The sequence below is a fragment of the Diceros bicornis genome, chromosome 14 (assembly GCF_020826845.1).
Source record: "Diceros bicornis minor isolate mBicDic1 chromosome 14, mDicBic1.mat.cur, whole genome shotgun sequence".
NCBI lineage: Eukaryota > Metazoa > Chordata > Mammalia > Perissodactyla > Rhinocerotidae > Diceros > Diceros bicornis.
In genome coordinates, this window is record NC_080753.1 from 49,901,216 (window position 1) to 49,918,376 (window position 17,161).

Below are 17,161 nucleotides of genomic sequence, written 5' to 3' on the forward strand. Positions count from 1 at the left end.
TTGTTAAATTCTCTTTACCGTGACTGTATCAATTACCTTCTTTCCTTTCTCAGGAAGCTACCAATCACTGGGGAAGTGATCTGGTGATTCACAGCTACTAATGGGGTAATGGTATGCATAGAAGAAACAAACCATGGTATTTATTCATTCATTCAATGACTGGCTCATTGAATATGCTTGTTTCATCCATTCAGTTAGTCCCCACTATCTGCTAAATGCAATGCTCATATCTAAAAAATCAAAAGTGATTAAATACATTTCCTGCCCAGCTGTAGTGGGAGGGCTCTGGAAGCAGATCCGGCTCAGTCAAGCCAGGGAGTTGTTTCCCTAAGAGATGCATTCGCATTGCCAAGGTTCCCACCTTCATATTTTTTACTTCGTCTCCCATAAGAGATTTCTGGAGCCAGCTTCTCACCAAACAGCAAAACAAGCCACCATTTTCTTTTCTTTTTTTTTTTTTTATTGATGTTTTAATGGTTTCTAACATTGTGAAATTTTGGGTTGTACATTTTTGTTTGTCCATCACCATATATATGACTCCCTTCACCCCTTGCGCCCACCCCCCACCCCCACTGCCCCTGGTAACCACAGTCCAGTTTTCTCTGTCCATATGTTGGTTTATATTCCACATATGAGTGAGATCATATAGTGTTTGTCTTTCTCTTTCTGCAAGCCACCATTTTCTTTTCACTGCAAAGAAGTTTCAAGAGTCCCTGAGTTTTGAAACAGTGTCATCAGAATATGAGCGATCAGAGAGTTACACAAGTAAAAGAACACTTTAAAATTTTCACAAAACCGGAAAAAACCTATATGAGATCCCGATTAGCCAATTTACTTCTCTAAAGCCTCTAATAAAGTCCCACTGCAGAGAAAAAAAGCAAACTCTTCAGTTTGATTTTCAAAAGGACCTCATCCCGGCTCTCTGTACCTCACCAGGTTCCTCAGATCCACTCGCCCCTTCCCAAACATGCCCCCAATCCCTGCTCTATGCCGCAGTTTTGCTGTTTCCACTGCCTGAGGGTCGTTCCAGGCACTGCTGCACCCATTCTCCAAATCCCAACTCCTCCAAGAGGTCATCCATTGTCCACAAACCAGAGGTAACCTCCCTTGACGTATTTACTTCCCATCATCTCCCTCAAATCCAGAGTGGAGTATAGAAGGGTAAAAGAAACCACCACATCTAGAAATTACCTCCCATCCTATCTGCCCTCTCCACTCTGGTGGTATCACTCCTCAGAACCACCCCGATCAGTCTTGTAGGATAAATATTTCTCCTCTAAGTTGGAATCTCTGAATACAAGAGGCTGGAATTCATAACTTGATATAGTGGAAAAAGCATTTTTGGCAGCAGAGAACCTTAATTTGAGACCCAGTCCCTTAACTGACAACCTGTGTGACTTTGGGCAGATTACTTAACCTGTCCGAGTCTCAGTTTTCTCACTTCCAATACATGAATTCATTCCTTCTTCATTCACTGACTTAAGAAAATTGTATGTGAACGTGTTTTGAGGTATACTCTGTGCTGGCTGCTGGGGCTACTCACATGGATGAGACACAGACTCTATCCTCAAGGCACCGTGATCTCCTTGAGGAGTGGACAGTTCGGCTGTTGGGGACAGGCCAGCACTACAAGACAGCAGGCCACTGGGACCTCGGCTATCTCAGCAAAAAAGAGCCCAGTGGGAACTGAGACCATGGGGGAAGTCTAAGTATATCTTGAAGGCTGGCTCTGTGCCCTGACTTGGGGTGATGCGGCTGGGTAAGGATGGAGCCATAAAATCATAGACTCTGAATGCTGAGTGGGACCAGGACAGAACTCTGTTACATTCCCCCATCTTGAAGTGGGAACTCCCTTAGCTAAATGTGAGGCAGGGATCCTTCACTGAAAAGGAGCTCCCTCCCCCAGCCCCTCCACGACCCTTTCTATACTCCTATGCTGTTGGGGAAGCTCTTCCTATTCTTGTGTCCCCATGCTGCCCTTTTGCTCTTGTTTAGGCCACGGAGGAAGTAGCGGTCAAAGAGGTGCTTCTAAGAGTTCCCCAAGGGCCACACCTTGGCACTGGGGAAAAAAGAAGGGCCACGGAGACCCGGCTGGCCAGGCTACCACAGCCTGGGCAGGATTTTCATGGACCTTTTGTCCCTCCATAAAGTAAATGTATTGCTTTCCTTGTATCCAGAATATATAAAGAACTCTTACAACTCAATAAGAAGACAAATACTCCAATTTTTAAATGGGCAAAATATTTGAATAGATATTTTTCCAAAGAAGATATGCGAAGAGCTAGCAGTGCATGTAAAGATGCACAACATCAAGTCATTAGGGAAATACAAATCAAAACCAAAATGAGATACCACTTCACATCCACTAGAATGGCTACAATCAAAAAGATAGATAATAACAAGGTAAGGATGCAGATAATAGCTGGTAAGGATGTGGACCTTACATTGTGGGCGGGAATGTAAAATGATGCAGCTGCTATGGAACACAGGTTGGAAATTTCTTAAAAAGTTAAGTACGTATGAGCCATATGATCCAACCACTCCACTTGTAGTTATCTACTCAAGAGAAATGAAAACATATGCCACACACACAAAGACCTGTACACAAATGTTCATGGTAGCATCATTCATAATGCTCATCTCACACACAGACAAAAAAGGAAACAACTCAAATGTCCATCAGCTGGTGAATGGATAAACAAAATGCAGTATATCATGCAATGGAATATTATTCATCAATAAAAAGGAATGAAGTGCTGATACATGCTACAACACAGATGAACCTCGAAAACATTATGCTAAGTGAAAGAGCCAGCCACAGAAGACCATATATTATATGATTCCAGAAGACCATATATTGTATGATTCCATTTATATGAGTATCCAGAAAAAGCAAATCTGTAGAGACAGAAAGTAGATTAGTGGTTGTCTAGGGCTGGGGCTAGGAACAGGGAGTGAGTGCCAATGGGGACAAAATTTCTATTTGAAGTGACGGAAATAATTTAAAATAGGTCTGTGATGGCAACTGCACAATGCTGTAAATATACTAATAATCATTGAATTGTGCACTTAAAATGGGTGAATTTTATGGTTTGCAAAATTGTACCTCAATAAAGCTTTAAAAAACAAACCAAAAAATAAGTGCTGCTCCTCTTTATAAAGGCATAGTTGAAAAACAGTTAAATCTGAGTGACTTTGCTGCTCTCATCTCCCAACAAAGTCACAGGTGGTAATTAACCTTAACCAGAGATTGCTCTAAGTGGCCACACCCCTCTAGTTATAGAGACCATGATAGGTGACAGAACAGAACAGCAGTTCTCACTGCTCCTCACTCTCCTGTGCATCAGAATCACTGGGGAGAAGTGAGGCTTCCAACATGCAGATTCCTGGGCCCCACTCTCAGCAGTACCAATCCAGTGGTTCTGGGTATCCCCAGGAATCTGCATTTTTAAGAAGTATACTTCAGAGTACAAGGGCCCACACTTTGAGAAATGCTATGATAGAGTTGCCCAGGAATGCTGTCGGTGCATGTGGGAATGGGGGGGTCAAGAAGGGTGGGTACTCAACTGAGTCCCGAGAAGTAGGAGGCTACTAAAGTTTAGTTAGGAACTAAACTAAATCTCAAAGGATGAGGAGGTGTTATTCAGAAGAAGAAAGGTAAGTAAAGGCATTCCTGAGCCCATGCCCAGCATGTGCAAAGACATGGAGGCGTTACAGTCAGAAAATATTTACTGAGTATTCACTGTGTGCCAGGAGCTATCTGAGACAGCATGAGAAACAAGGGATTGATGAGTAGTTAGTAACAGTGGTAGATACAGCTGGGAGGAGACTTGGGAATTGACTATGAACGAGACAGTGGATTGAAGAAGATCTGAGAGATGCATAGACTAGGCAAGATCTGAGAAAGGCTTAAATGGATTAGATGGGGTTGGGAGGGAAAGGGAGAAGGTAGGATGTCGTAGATGTCTTGCTCCCAGGTAGGGTGGTACCAATAAAAATAGAGATAGGGAATGGAGGTGGCTAATGAAGAGGAGGAGCTCAGTTTTAGACATCTGAGTTTGAAGCATCTACAATGATATTGAGATGACAGTTGGCAGCTGCAAGTAGGGACATGAAGCTCAGGGGACTTCAGGAATGGAATTATAAGTATTACCTAACAAGGGGCCAGCCCCATGGTGTAGCGCTTAAGTGCGCACGCTCCGCTGCTGGCGGCCTGGGTTCGGATCCCGGGCACACAGTGAGGCACTGCTTGTCAGGCCACACTGTGGCTGCGTCCCATATCAAGTGGAGGAAGATCGGCACGGATGTTAGCCCAGGGCCAGTCTTCCTCAGCAAAGAAAAGAGGAGGATTGGCATGGATGTTAGCTCAGGGTTGATCTTCCTCACAAAAAATAAATAAATAAGTATTACCTACCTAATAATAACACCTGCTCCAGGATTCTTGGGAAGATTAAAGGAGATGATGCAGTGAACTTTGTGAACTATGAAATCATGCCTAAGTGTCATTATTATAATTTATCTCTGAATGCTCACAACTCATCACTGATCTGTACCCCGTGAGTGCTCAATCCATGACTTACTATTGCCTGTGTTATCACCTCTCCTATCCCCTAAACACAATGACATAACATCTCACACACCACACTTGTAAGGCCATGCCACAGAACAGATAAGCTGCAGAAACACAATTGACTGAAAGTATAAAAGGGGATATCATTTCATATTGTCACTTATTTCTCACAACATAACTAAAATGTTTTGCTTTATTAAACTCTGTCATTTCATTATAAGGAATGCCATGTCTCTCTGGAATAATTAAGGTAATAAAGTTTGCTGAAATTCCTTCTAATCTCAAAATTCACTGGCATTTATTGTAAGGTTTATATACAAATGAATAACAGATTCAGCAGCTCTCTTAAAAGAAAAACCCTAAGGATCAGTTCTGAAGTGCTGGGCCAGTTTTATGCACAGACATTTTCACAAGTGCAAGTTAGATCATTTGATTTAAAATAGGCAGGGGATGGATTTGGCCCAAGCGCTGTCCTCCAACCCCTTTTTGCTTCTTCATGTGCCTCCAGCCTCCTGGGTCTATTCTCATACTTGACTTCGATTTATCACTTGTAACAAAATCAAAGTTTTCAAATAGAGCTGTGGACCACCAAAGGACTACAGGTTCTTCTTTTTTGTTTTTTTTGTGAGGAAGATCAGCCCTGAGCTAACATTCATACCAATCCTCCTCTTTTTGCTGAGGAAGACTGGCCCTGGGCTAACATCCATGCCCATCTTCCCCTACTTTATATGGGACGCCGCCATGGCGTGGCTTGACAAGCGGTGCATCAGTGCGCGCCCAGGATCCGAACCCGGGCTGCCAGCAGCCATGCGCGCGCACTTTACCGCTATGCCACAGGGCCGGCCCTATAGGTTCTTCTTTTTTGCTCTTTAGATCTGGGAGCTCAAAGTAAGAGGGAAACAGAGAAGAAGGGCAAAGCAGAAAGAAGAGAATGGTGGGGTGTTGGGGAGAGAGAATAAGGGAAGGCATGGGAAGGAAGGGGGGCTGCCAGTGACGGTCAAGCGTGAATAAGCCCACTCCAGCCCATCCTCTAATCTGCTCAAAATGCAAAAAGCAGCTCCCTGACTCTGAACGATAAACAGTCTCAGGTGAAGTGAGGAGAACAATCAAAACTTGAAAAAGGGACTTATCTGGGAGTACGTTTCTGGGTTTTTCCCTCTTTTCTCTCCAGGGGTGACCCATGGTTGGAAGTGTGCAGGAGACGCAGGCAGCAAAAACTCCGAGAGAACCTCCTCTTTTTGGCCAGAAGACCTGGAAAGGAGGTTCCTGCAAATGAAAGAATGTGAGGGAAAGTCCAGCCTTTTTTCCTTTTTTTTCATTTTTCTCTCCCAAGAATGGCTGCAGTCACAGAACTGTGTGTGGCAGAAGAGCAAGCAGCAGCATAAGCTGCTAAAAGTTTCTCTAAGAGAAACCTGATCTTATTGCCAGAGGAGGTGCTGGGCCCCTTGTGATCCAAAGAGTGTGTGGAGAGAACCCCTGTTATTTTTCCCTCTGTCTGCTCTGACTGCTTTGCCCTTAGGATGGCCCCAGTCTTGGGGAACTATACTGCAGCAGTGTGGCAGCTAAAACTTCAAGAGAAACCCAATCTTCCTGGCCAGGAAGGACCAGGAAAAAAATGCTCATAGGGGCAGGAGAGTATGGGAGGAATCCCAAGGAGGAGAGAGCTGAAGAACGGGATCCTCTGATTTTTGTGCACGAACCAGTACAAGCCCCAGTCTTGCCCCTGAGCTGTGTACGTGTGGGACAGATCCAAAGGCTTTGAGAACTGAACTATGATATAAGCCACCGCTCAGGTCCAAGACTAACCCCTAAATAGTGCTTCCACGGGACCCAAAGCAGCATAGCAAAGGCTCTGAAAAATGAACTGATGTTGGAATCTTGTCCTCAGAATACAAGACAGAACCCGGTTGACTGCCTGGTAAAACAAAAAAATCGAGCATTTCAAAAGGATCCAGAGTCTCACAACATAATACTTAAAACGTCCAGAATTCAATCCCAAAATATTTGACAGGCAAAGGACTGGGGAAATGTGATCAATTCTCAAGAGAAAAGACAATCAACAAATGCCAACACCAACATGACACGGACGTTGGAAGTATCAGATAGACTTACAGGAGCTATTTTACCTATGCTCCAGGAGATGAAGGTAAACGCTCTTGAAATGAATGGAAAGACAGAAGTTCTCCACACAGACATAGAACCTATAAAAAGAAACAGGTGGAAATCTTAGAAGAACTGAAAAATACAATAACAAATAATGCACTGGATGGGCTCAATAGCAGAGTGGAGATGACAAAGAGAAGTGACAGTGACCTTGATGATATAGACATTATCCAGTTTGAAGAACAGAGAGAAAAAGGTTGAACAAAAAAATGAACAGAGCCTAAGAGGCCTATGGGACAATTTTAAAAGGTTTAAGATTAGTGTCATTGGAATTCCAGGAGAGGACAAAAAGATGGAGGTAGAAAACATACCCGAAGAAATAATAGCCCAAAACTTCTCAAACTTGGTGAAGGCCAAACAGTTATAGATTCAAACAGTGCTATCTGTCTGGTTATTTCACACATACACACATATACACATAACACCTTACAGTGAGTGCCTCCAAAGGGGAGAACAAGAAAGATGAGTAAAGTGAAGATATAACTGCCTAAAAAGAAAGAAAGAAAATGTGACAGGCTATCATTCCCTTTTGAGAGGTGCCACAAGTCCCAAGACCTTTAATTCTTAAATGTCTTCCCTAAATCTAGCAGAACAAGGAGTCACTATCTCAATCAATAAATCGGTTCATTTACAAACACTAAACTTGCAGAAAGTGTTTGCCACATTACAGACTCTTGATTTTTGGTCAGAAAACAGAGGCAGGACGAGCTACAAAGGGATTCTCAAATTTTTACTTGTATATAACCTAAAAAAAGTTTGTAAAACCCTCTTGCACATTTTTAGATATACATGTACAAACTTTCACCAAAATGTGAATAGTTGTGAAGAATGTAACTTCTAGCACTCTGTAAATATTGAGTGAAACTATTTTGTCACTCACTGAAATATGTCTATTGAAATTCATCATTATTCATTTAAAAAGAATACACAAACTGGCTGCAATTTGACATGCACAAATTCTGTATAATTACATTTTCTCCTTGAACTTACATTTCCATTCTTCTTGCCCTATAGAAGTTCATCCTAGTTTTATATATTTTATGTTTTAATGTCTTTTATTCATTACTTTATAATACTTTTCTGCATCAAAAATATGTATGTAAACTTAAATTTGAATTCAATGGCAAAAAAATGCTCTTCTGGTTGCTACCATTGTAACTATTATTAGAAAGCAACTAATCAAAACAACACACATACTACAAATGTTGACATATAATTACTAAATGTTAAAGTAATTTTTTATTAGAAACCCTTCTCTTTTGAGCACTTTTATTTTTCAATTATTTCATGCATATGTGGATGAGTATACTTATTACTAGAATGAGTCAAGGTTCAACATAAATTTGATTCTTAATTTTTGTTTTTATCAACATAAATGCTGGGAAACTATGTTCACATAAATGAGGAGATGGGAATGGATGAAATTTTGTAATAGAAATGTCACTCAATTCTTTGAACTCCTTCTGAGTTATATACTAAACATCACATGGTGATGAAACATCAAAAATTATTTTAATCATCAATGTAAGGAAAAATTAGGGAAGACTAAAATTTAGTGAGTATCCTAACCCATCCATCCGGGTTATCTTGGCCATTCATTGTCTTTGACTAGGCCATTTTACACCTCTGTAGACACAGAAGTTAACTTGTAGACAACTAATCATGAAGCAAGTAATTATTGTCTATAGGCATGCAAATAAATGTTCTGTGGAAGTTCAACTGACTTCCCTCTCCCACTGTGGAAGAAGCCAGTTTTATGTCTATTAGGCAAATTCATTTCAGCATTCCTATCAATAATTTCCTTTGAACTGACTGTAGACTTTTCTGGCTGTCTCATGTTTTAACATGTTTAAAAATGGTTGTTTTTCACTTGTATAAGCGTCATGATTTCATCCTCTTTTAAATTTCTCCTTAACATCAGTTTATAATTTGATTAGATTGACCTTCTATTGTTTTTTTTAAACAAAGATTTAGAAAACACATGATTTCCAATGTCCGGGCATTAGAGTCATTCACTTTCTCACCCCTAAAACTGATCATCTGAAATGCCCCCCTTTTTTTTGCCCTCCCCATCCCCTAGAGTTTTACATCCTTGAACAACGCAATTTAGTAAAAGGAGTTAGAGATAGGCCTTGTAGTAAAATGAACTAGTAAGATGGGTTAGAAATAGGCTTTTCTTATATAAAGTGAGAAAAAGGTGATTACAGAAAAGAAGGTGGGAAAGAGAACCTGGGTCTCCATTACAGGCCAGATTTCAAGAAGACCAGTCTGAGGAAAAGGTACGTATGGAAGATGAGGATTTGGAAATTTATTTTCTCAGAACACCTGTGTGCACGTACCTTTGGGAAGTCTTTATGTATAGTTAATGTATACAGTTTGAAGGCTGCTGGCCTAAAGTAAGAAGCATAAAAATGAGTCCCACCTGTAATTCTATATTATCTAGACTCATTTGCATTAACCTCTTTTTTAAAGTTTTCAATTACTGAAGAACTTTAATTAGATAATCATCCACCTTCCATTCAGAAAAGACACTGAAGGAAGAGGATACCTAATGCAGGGTGAGGCCCTTCTAAAACAGGACGGAAGAAGGGGGAATTAAGGGTTGTCCACAGTGGGAACTTTGAACAGCTAGAGTGTACCATGACGGTACTAAGAAATGAAGAAGAAGAAATGGAAAATGAAGAAGGAATTAAAATTCAAACTTTAAAAACTTTGCCTAAATACTTGTGTACCTGCATTGTACCCCTGAAAATCTCCAGCCACAGCGTCTAGCATGCTAGAAGATGATGCCAGGATAAAGACTGTCTGCTTTTAGTCTTCCTAATGCCAAGCAACCAATTAGATGGACTTGTCCATCAACCTGCTCACTAGGCTAGATATCTGGGCTTCCTGCCAGTGAAGAGAGGTGAGCAGAAGCACCCGACAGTATTCATCAGATGGAAAGATCACTCATATATCACACTAATTCCTTACCTACACCTCTGGGCAATATATACGCTTCCAAACTAAGATTACATAAAATAGACAGCCTAAACTACATATCAGACTACAATCAGACTGAAATATGCATTCACCACTTAGAAGCCTATTTTACCTGGTTCTGGAAAATCCAACTGGCCAGTTTTCTTTTTTTTTTTTTTTAGAGTTTTTATTTTTATCAAAATTATCCATGCACATTGTTTAAAGAGTCAAGTAGTTTTACAAGGCTTATTCCCTTAAAAAAGGCAGTTTCTTGCCCTGCTCCCCAGTTTCCCTCTTCCTAGAGGGATCCGCTTTCTTTACTTTTTACAGCTTCCTTTGGTGTTTCCTTTATGTCTCTAACAAATACGTTTATGTTGCTATTTCTTGATTGTTTTTTCGGGTTTAGTCCTCATCCAATATCTTCTCACTAAGAAAATAAGAATTTAGTACTTTCTTATCCTGAAACCAACACGTGCACGCGTGCATGTGCACACACACATATTTCCCATCCCCCTGTCTCACCAGTATCATAATTTTGAGTGAATCACTGATCAGTGTTTCCATTATTATGGCTATTAAATGCTAGTCATAGCTGTGCTGTTCATATACCAAGATTATTTTTTCTATACATGGCCAGTTTTCTTAGTGTAGTACAATTTGAGCAATTCTTGTGGCCTCAGAGTAAAATAATCAATTTATCTCATAAGAATCCAGTGATTCTTCTCTGAATAAAACTAAATAGAAACAGGTTGGAACTACTTAGGTAGTTCCTTTGAGACCTATGCTCACAGCTTAGGTCATCGCCTGTTCATTACATCTTCCTTCATTGATATTCATCTCTGTGCCCCCAGTGATTTTCACTGTGCTGAGCATATAACAGTCATTCAACATGGGGGAATGAATAAATAATCAATGAATCCCAGAGTTTCTCTGGATTTCCACGTGGACTGATGCAAAGTAATAAAGGTTATTTTCTCATTAAACTGTGTACAAGCATAGACACAAGACAGCCAATGTTGTCCATGTACTACAAGGTCTGCTTTGGCGTCTCCAGCATCCAGCTTCTCCAGGAGCCATCCTCCTCTTCAATACTGCCATTTCAACCACCTCCCTTCTATTTTTAGTCTCCCAGAACCCTCCTGCTCTTTAATACCCATTCCTATCAAAACAAGAATGACTTTAGATCAGACTGTTATATATCGCAGAATGGGCTTTAAATTCTGAGAAGCTGGGAGCTAACAGGAACCTCAAAGTTTACCTAATTCATCCATTCATCAGAAAGGTACGAAATTTTAGGAATTAGGACTACTGTACCTTTTCCACTTAGCTAAGTGGTCAGTGAGAAGCCAGAATTATTAGACGCCTAATTACCTAGACAGGGCAGATGAAGACCCCATCCACAATAACCAAAAGTTCTTCTTCTGTTTTTAGACAACTTCCTATGTTCCATCCTATATAAGGTTGTATACTGAAAAGGAAACTGTCCTATTATGTAATTTCTCAGTAAAAGAAGATACGTTTTCCATAAGTGGGAAAAGGATCTACTTAAGAAAAACAAAACAAGATGGAATCCCCCTGGATATAAAAGCTCACGTAACAAAAGGATAAATGTATGATTCCACTTACATGAGGCGTCTAGAATAGGTAAATTCAGAGACGGAAAGTAGAATAGTGGTTAGCATGGGCTGAGGGGAGAGGAGAATGCGGAGTTATTGTTTAATGGGTACAGAGTTTCAGTTTGGGATGATGAAAAAGTTCTGGAAATAAATGGTGCTGATGGTTGCACAACTTTGTGAATGTACTTAATGCCACTAAACAGTACACGTTAAAATGGTAAATTTTATATTATGTATATTTTACAATAAAAAAAACTTAAAAAAAAAAATTCCATTATAATGGCCTGTTCTGACCTTAGGGTGCTTCTTCTCTTCCTAAGTACAAGTAGAAACATCCTGAATGAACTGCAAAAGCACAGAGCCTGAATCAGGGCAGACCTAGAAAGCGCCCAAGGCTTAAACACCAGATTTCCAGTTGGCTGCTTGTTATCAGAATAACCAAACTAAATCATATTAGAAATACTGGACTACCCAGCAAGATACACACAGAAGGAAAATGTTTGTGAAGGTTAATAACCACTTATGTACCTTGCTTAAAGTAATCTCCCTTTGATTTAATAGTTAAAGTTGTCCTCCGTCCCCTCCTAAACTCAGGTGATAAAACGAGACGAAGACTCATGAGTGACTGGGTTAAGTGGTCCTGCTGTGAAATTCAGTTGTAAAATTTTAGATCATGTTTTTCCACATTTCTTAGGACATGAGAAAATAGATATTACAATTAGAATTTAAACAGAATGAAAAGTCAGGATCTCAGCTCTAATCACTTTATCTAGTTTGGGAGAATGAACAGGCTGGGTATATACCATTAATATATAAGTCAGAAGGAGAATCAAGTTTTTTTTTTTTTTTATCATCAAAATACATGGCACATTCACATTTACATAGAAATGCCAAGACAAATGGAAAAAAGTCTTCAAAAGCGCTCTTCGTAATAGCAAAACACAGGAACCAATCCAAACGCCCTTCAATAAGAAGATGAATAAACAAACTGTGGAATATTCGCCAACAAATACTCTATAGCTACATGCAACAATATGGAAAATTCTTAAAAACAATGTTGAGTTTTTAAAAAGTGAGAAGATTATATAACACTTTTTTGTAAATCAAAAAACAAGCAAAGCTAAACAACATATTGTTTAGGAATACATACATATGTCATAAAACTGTATTACAATAAAACCAGGGAAGGTTTAACACAAAATTCAGGGATAGGAGGGACATGGGGAATGGCATAGAAGAAGAGCACAAAGAAAGATGCCACATTTTAGGTAACAATCTAGTTCTCTTTCTCTAGCCTTCTGTTTATTTTCTTTAACAGGTTTATTGAGATATAACTCACATACGATACAATTCACCCATCTGAGGTGCACAATTCAATGATATGTGCAACTATCACCAGTCAATTTTACAACATTTTCATCAGCTCAAAAAGAAACCTTGTACCCTTTAACTATCACCCCCAACCTCCAGCCCTAAGCAACCACTAATCTACTTTCCGTCTCTACAGATTTACCTTTTCTGGACATTTTCATATGAACAGAATCACACAATATGTGGCTTTCTGTGACTAGTTTCTTTCACTTAGAATAATGTTTTCAAGGTTCATACATGTTGTAGCATGTCTCAGTACTTCATTCCTTTTTATGGCGAAACAATATCCCACTGTATGGATACACTACATTTTATTCATCCATTCATCAGATGATAGACATCGGATTGTTTCCATCATTTGGCTATTATGGATTGGTGCTGGTTTAAACATCTGTGTATAGGTTTTTGTGTGGACATATGCTCTCATTTCTCTTGGGTATATATACTTAGAGTGAAATTGCTGTATCATACGGTAACTCTATGTTTAACTTTTGAGGAACTGCCAAACTGTTTTCCAAAGCAGCTGCACCATTTGATATTCCCATCAGCAATGTATAAGGGTTCCAGTTCCTCCACACCCTCACCAACACTTATTATCTGACTTTTTGATTCTAGCCATCCTAATGGGTATGAAGTGGTATTTCATTGTGGTTTTGATTTGCATATCTCTGATGAATAATGATGTTGAATATCTTTTCATGTGCTTATCAACCATCTGTATATCTTCTTTGGAGAAATGTCCATTCAGATCCTTTGACCATTTTTACATCAGGTTATTTATCTTTTTATTATTGAGTTGTAAGAGCTCTTTATATATTTTGGATACAAGTCCCTTATCAGATACATGATTTTTAAATATTTTCTCCCATACTGTGGATTATCTTTTCAGAATTATCTAGTTCTTAAGCTCTAGTTTTTAAAAATGTGATGGGGTCACAGGTGGTCATTTGCATATAATGTTTGGTTTTTTGTGTGTGTGAGGAAGATCAGCCCTGAGCTAACATCCACACCAATCCTCCTCTTTTTGCTGAGGAAGACCAGCCCTAAGCTAATGTCTATTGCCAATCCTCCTCCTTTTTTTCCCTTTTTCTCCCCAAAGCCCCAGTAGATAGTTGTATGTCATAGTTGCACATCCTTCTAGTTGCTGTATGTGGGACACTGCCTCAGCGTGGCCGGAGAAGCGGTGCATCGGTGCACGCCCAGGATCCGAACCAGGGCCGCCAGTAGAGGAGTGCGCACACTTAACCACTAAGCCACAGGGCCAGCCCCAAATGTAATGTTTAAAGCTTACATAAACAGCATATTATTTTCATATATAAAATATTACATAATTAATGAATTAAAAACAAAATGTCATGCATAAAGATGTCTGTTAGGAAATACTCAAGACAAAACAAAATACTATAATGCTCCAAATAAATCAATGCTACTCTTGAAGGCATTTAACTTAATTTCCAGATATGACTTAGGCACTCAGAGAATCTGACCCATTAATCCTTTCAAAAGGTTCCTCTCCAAACTCTCACATGGTAGATGGCAGCAGCAAACTACTAGCAACAGGACAAGCCTGCCCCTTCTCCCCTCCTATTTTCATGTCTCTCTCTCCTCTCCCAAGCTAAGAATGATTTTTACATTTTTAAATGCATGGGAAAAAAAGAAGACTATTTTGTTACTGGTGAAAATTATATTAACTTCAAATTTCAGAATTCATAAATAAAGTGAAACACAGCCACCATCATTCCTTTATGTATTATCTACAGCTGCTTTTAAGCTACAACAGCACAGTTGAGTAGTTACTAAAGAGACCATATGGCTAGCAAAGTCTACATATTGACTGTCCAGCCCTTTACTCAAAAAGTTTGACAAACTTTATTCTAAATCAACAAATTAAATTACTTCTCACTTCAACACTGAGCAGCAAAAACCTATTTCCTACTGGCCAAGACCACCTTGACAGTCACCTTCATGATTTCTCATAGTCAATTTCTTTTTCTCTTTATCTTTAATAAATATTTACATGACATCGTGATTCTAATTTTATTAAGGATTTTTAAATTTGGGGAGTCACGGAGTAGTCTTTCCTCGCAAAATATGTGGTATCTTCAAGAAGTCATGATCCTGGGCCGGCCCTGTGGCTTAGTGGTTAAGTGCGTGTGCTCCGATGCTGGCTGCCCGGGTTCGGATCCCGGGCGCGCACCAATGCACTGCTTCTCTGACCATGCTGGGGCCGCGTCCCACATGCAGCAACTAGAAGAATGTGCGACTATGACATACAACTACCTACTGGGGCTTTGGGGGAAAAAAATAAATAAATAAAATTATAAAAAAAAAAAAAAAAAGAAGTCATGATCCAGCCACACTCAAGTTATCAAGTTATTTTAACAAACTTTTACTGCCTGCTCATTACACGCTCTGAGTCAAGGACTGTCTGGGGCTGTAACTACCAAAAACCCCATCCTTGCCCTCAAGAGGCTTCCAGTCTAATTAGACTCTAGTAAATATAAGAACAATTTTCCCCAAGATCACTCCACCGCTGTAATCTTACATTAAGTGGGCCTAGATATTTTACCAAGAACACTAAGGCATGTTCCTTAAATTAAAAGAAACCTATATAAGCTGTAAAGAAATAGTACTCTGCAAACAATTCTGGTCAACTGTTATGCATAAGTCCCCCAGGCTTCTGCATCCCTATGACTATATAACTAAAGGCTCTTGATCTTTTTGCTAAGTGTTCATCTCCCGCTCTGGCCTGTTTGGACCTAATCCTAGTTCAATATCCTAAACGCAGTCACCCAAATTTACTCATTTTAAAGAATGCATCAATTCAAATACTGCTAAAATTTGCAGCCTATTTGTGATGCCAAACACCACTCTGATGAGAATGAAGGAAAGTCCATCTGAACATGCGATTATTAGCCCAAAAAGTGATGATAATGCGGCTACTTCCATGAATAACCCTCCACCCAAAGCAGTCAGAGACCCAGCTGTGAGGTGCCCTTTTGGGAGCTGTCCCTCAATGCCTCAGTTGCCTTTGCATTTTTTTAAAGTGACTCATTGCTTCAAGTCAGGTTCTGCAGAGAAGCCAGGTCCGTTTCTTTCCAGCACTTTCTGATCGAGGTGGCTATGGTCAGATCCAGTCCAATGACAGCACCCCACCCGCAACACACGCACGAACCCCCGGGAGGCTCAGAGCCGAGCCGGCGAGAACCCCCAAAGTTAGACCGGCCTGGCGCGCGGTAGCGCTCAGGCGGCGAGGCCGCAGCCGCCTGCCCAGCCCGGAGCGCGCTCCCGGCCCGCACCCCCTTCCGAGCAGCCGGGGCGCCCGGAGCGGGGCAGGCGGCGGGGGCAGGGCGCGCCGCTGCGCTGACCCAGATGGGGCGGCCGCCCGCGCCCGCGCCCCCGCGCCCGGATCCCAGGCGCGCAGGCCCCCGCTCCCGCCCGCGTCCCTGCCCCGGGTCCCCGGCATCCTGGCCCCCGCAGGCGCCCGCGCCCGGGCTGCCTTTATTCCTCGCGCGCCTCCGCCGCGTCGCGGCCCCCTCTCCACACCACCCGTTCGGCGCAACTTCCGAGCGCCGGTCGCGGGGCGCCTCCCGCACTTGCACCCCCCGCCCTCCCCACCCTCGCCGGGCCCAGCCTCTCCAGGATTACCTGCTTGGGTGTCCTGGGGTCTCGTCCTCGGCAATGCAAATCCGTGTTCGGCCACTCGCACCCTCCTCCCGCCTGCCCTCCTCCCCTCCTCCTCCGCCTCCCTGAAAACGAGTCGGTGTCAGTCACGCTGCTCCTGGGGAGAGTCGCCGGCGGCTTCCGGGAGCTCCAAATACAGACAAGCCGAGGGGGAGAGAGGGAGAGGGAGAGCAAAGCTAAGCGGGCGGAGAGTGGAAATAAAGGGGAGCAGAGAGGAGAGGCGGATGGAGGAAAGGAGGGGCAGACGGGCCGTGGGAGAAAAGAGAGGGAGACGGGGAAGGCAGAGTAAGGGAAAGACAGCCTGCCAAGAGCCAGGCTATGAAAGAAATGAATTCACTGCATCAGGCAGCCTTGCAAAGAAGTGTGGAAAGGTCTGGGAGGCTCACTGGTTGAAGGAGCCACAGATAGATTGGATCCTCAAAGACTTGTGGAGAGAAACGACGGGTCCTTAGGAAGCAAGAGACAGGGCTGTGAGTCCCCTAACCCCAATATATGGATAAAGGCCCAGGCAGGAGATGGAGGTGGACATCTAATGCTTTAGCTAGGCATCAAGTTCAGAGGCGCTCGAATCTTGTAACATTTTTTTTAATGTATTTAATGTTTTTCAAAATGTATTTTACATATGTCTTTAAAAGAAAAAAAGTTGCCTGATTATTTAAAAACAAATGTACCTCAAACCAATCTATTTTTATTTGCGTCCATTTCTCCTTTATATATTGATCATAATTACAAAATTGGAAGCTTTTTACTTTTTTGTTAACGCTATTAGAAGAGAGACAATGATTTTCAATTTTCA

The 17,161-nt window shown here is 41.3% G+C and overlaps 1 protein-coding gene across 1 annotated transcript in view; it reads right to left on the minus strand.

The window, feature by feature from the left end:
• Positions 1 to 16,381, minus strand: part of CAP2 (cyclase associated actin cytoskeleton regulatory protein 2) — a 126,465-nt gene extending 110,084 nt beyond the window's left edge. The window contains exon 1 of the mRNA XM_058555200.1: positions 16,330 to 16,381. The gene's annotated coding sequence lies outside the window, so the exon portion shown is untranslated. The remainder of the gene's footprint in view (positions 1 to 16,329) is intronic.
• Between the last annotated feature and the right edge of the window lie 780 nt (positions 16,382 to 17,161).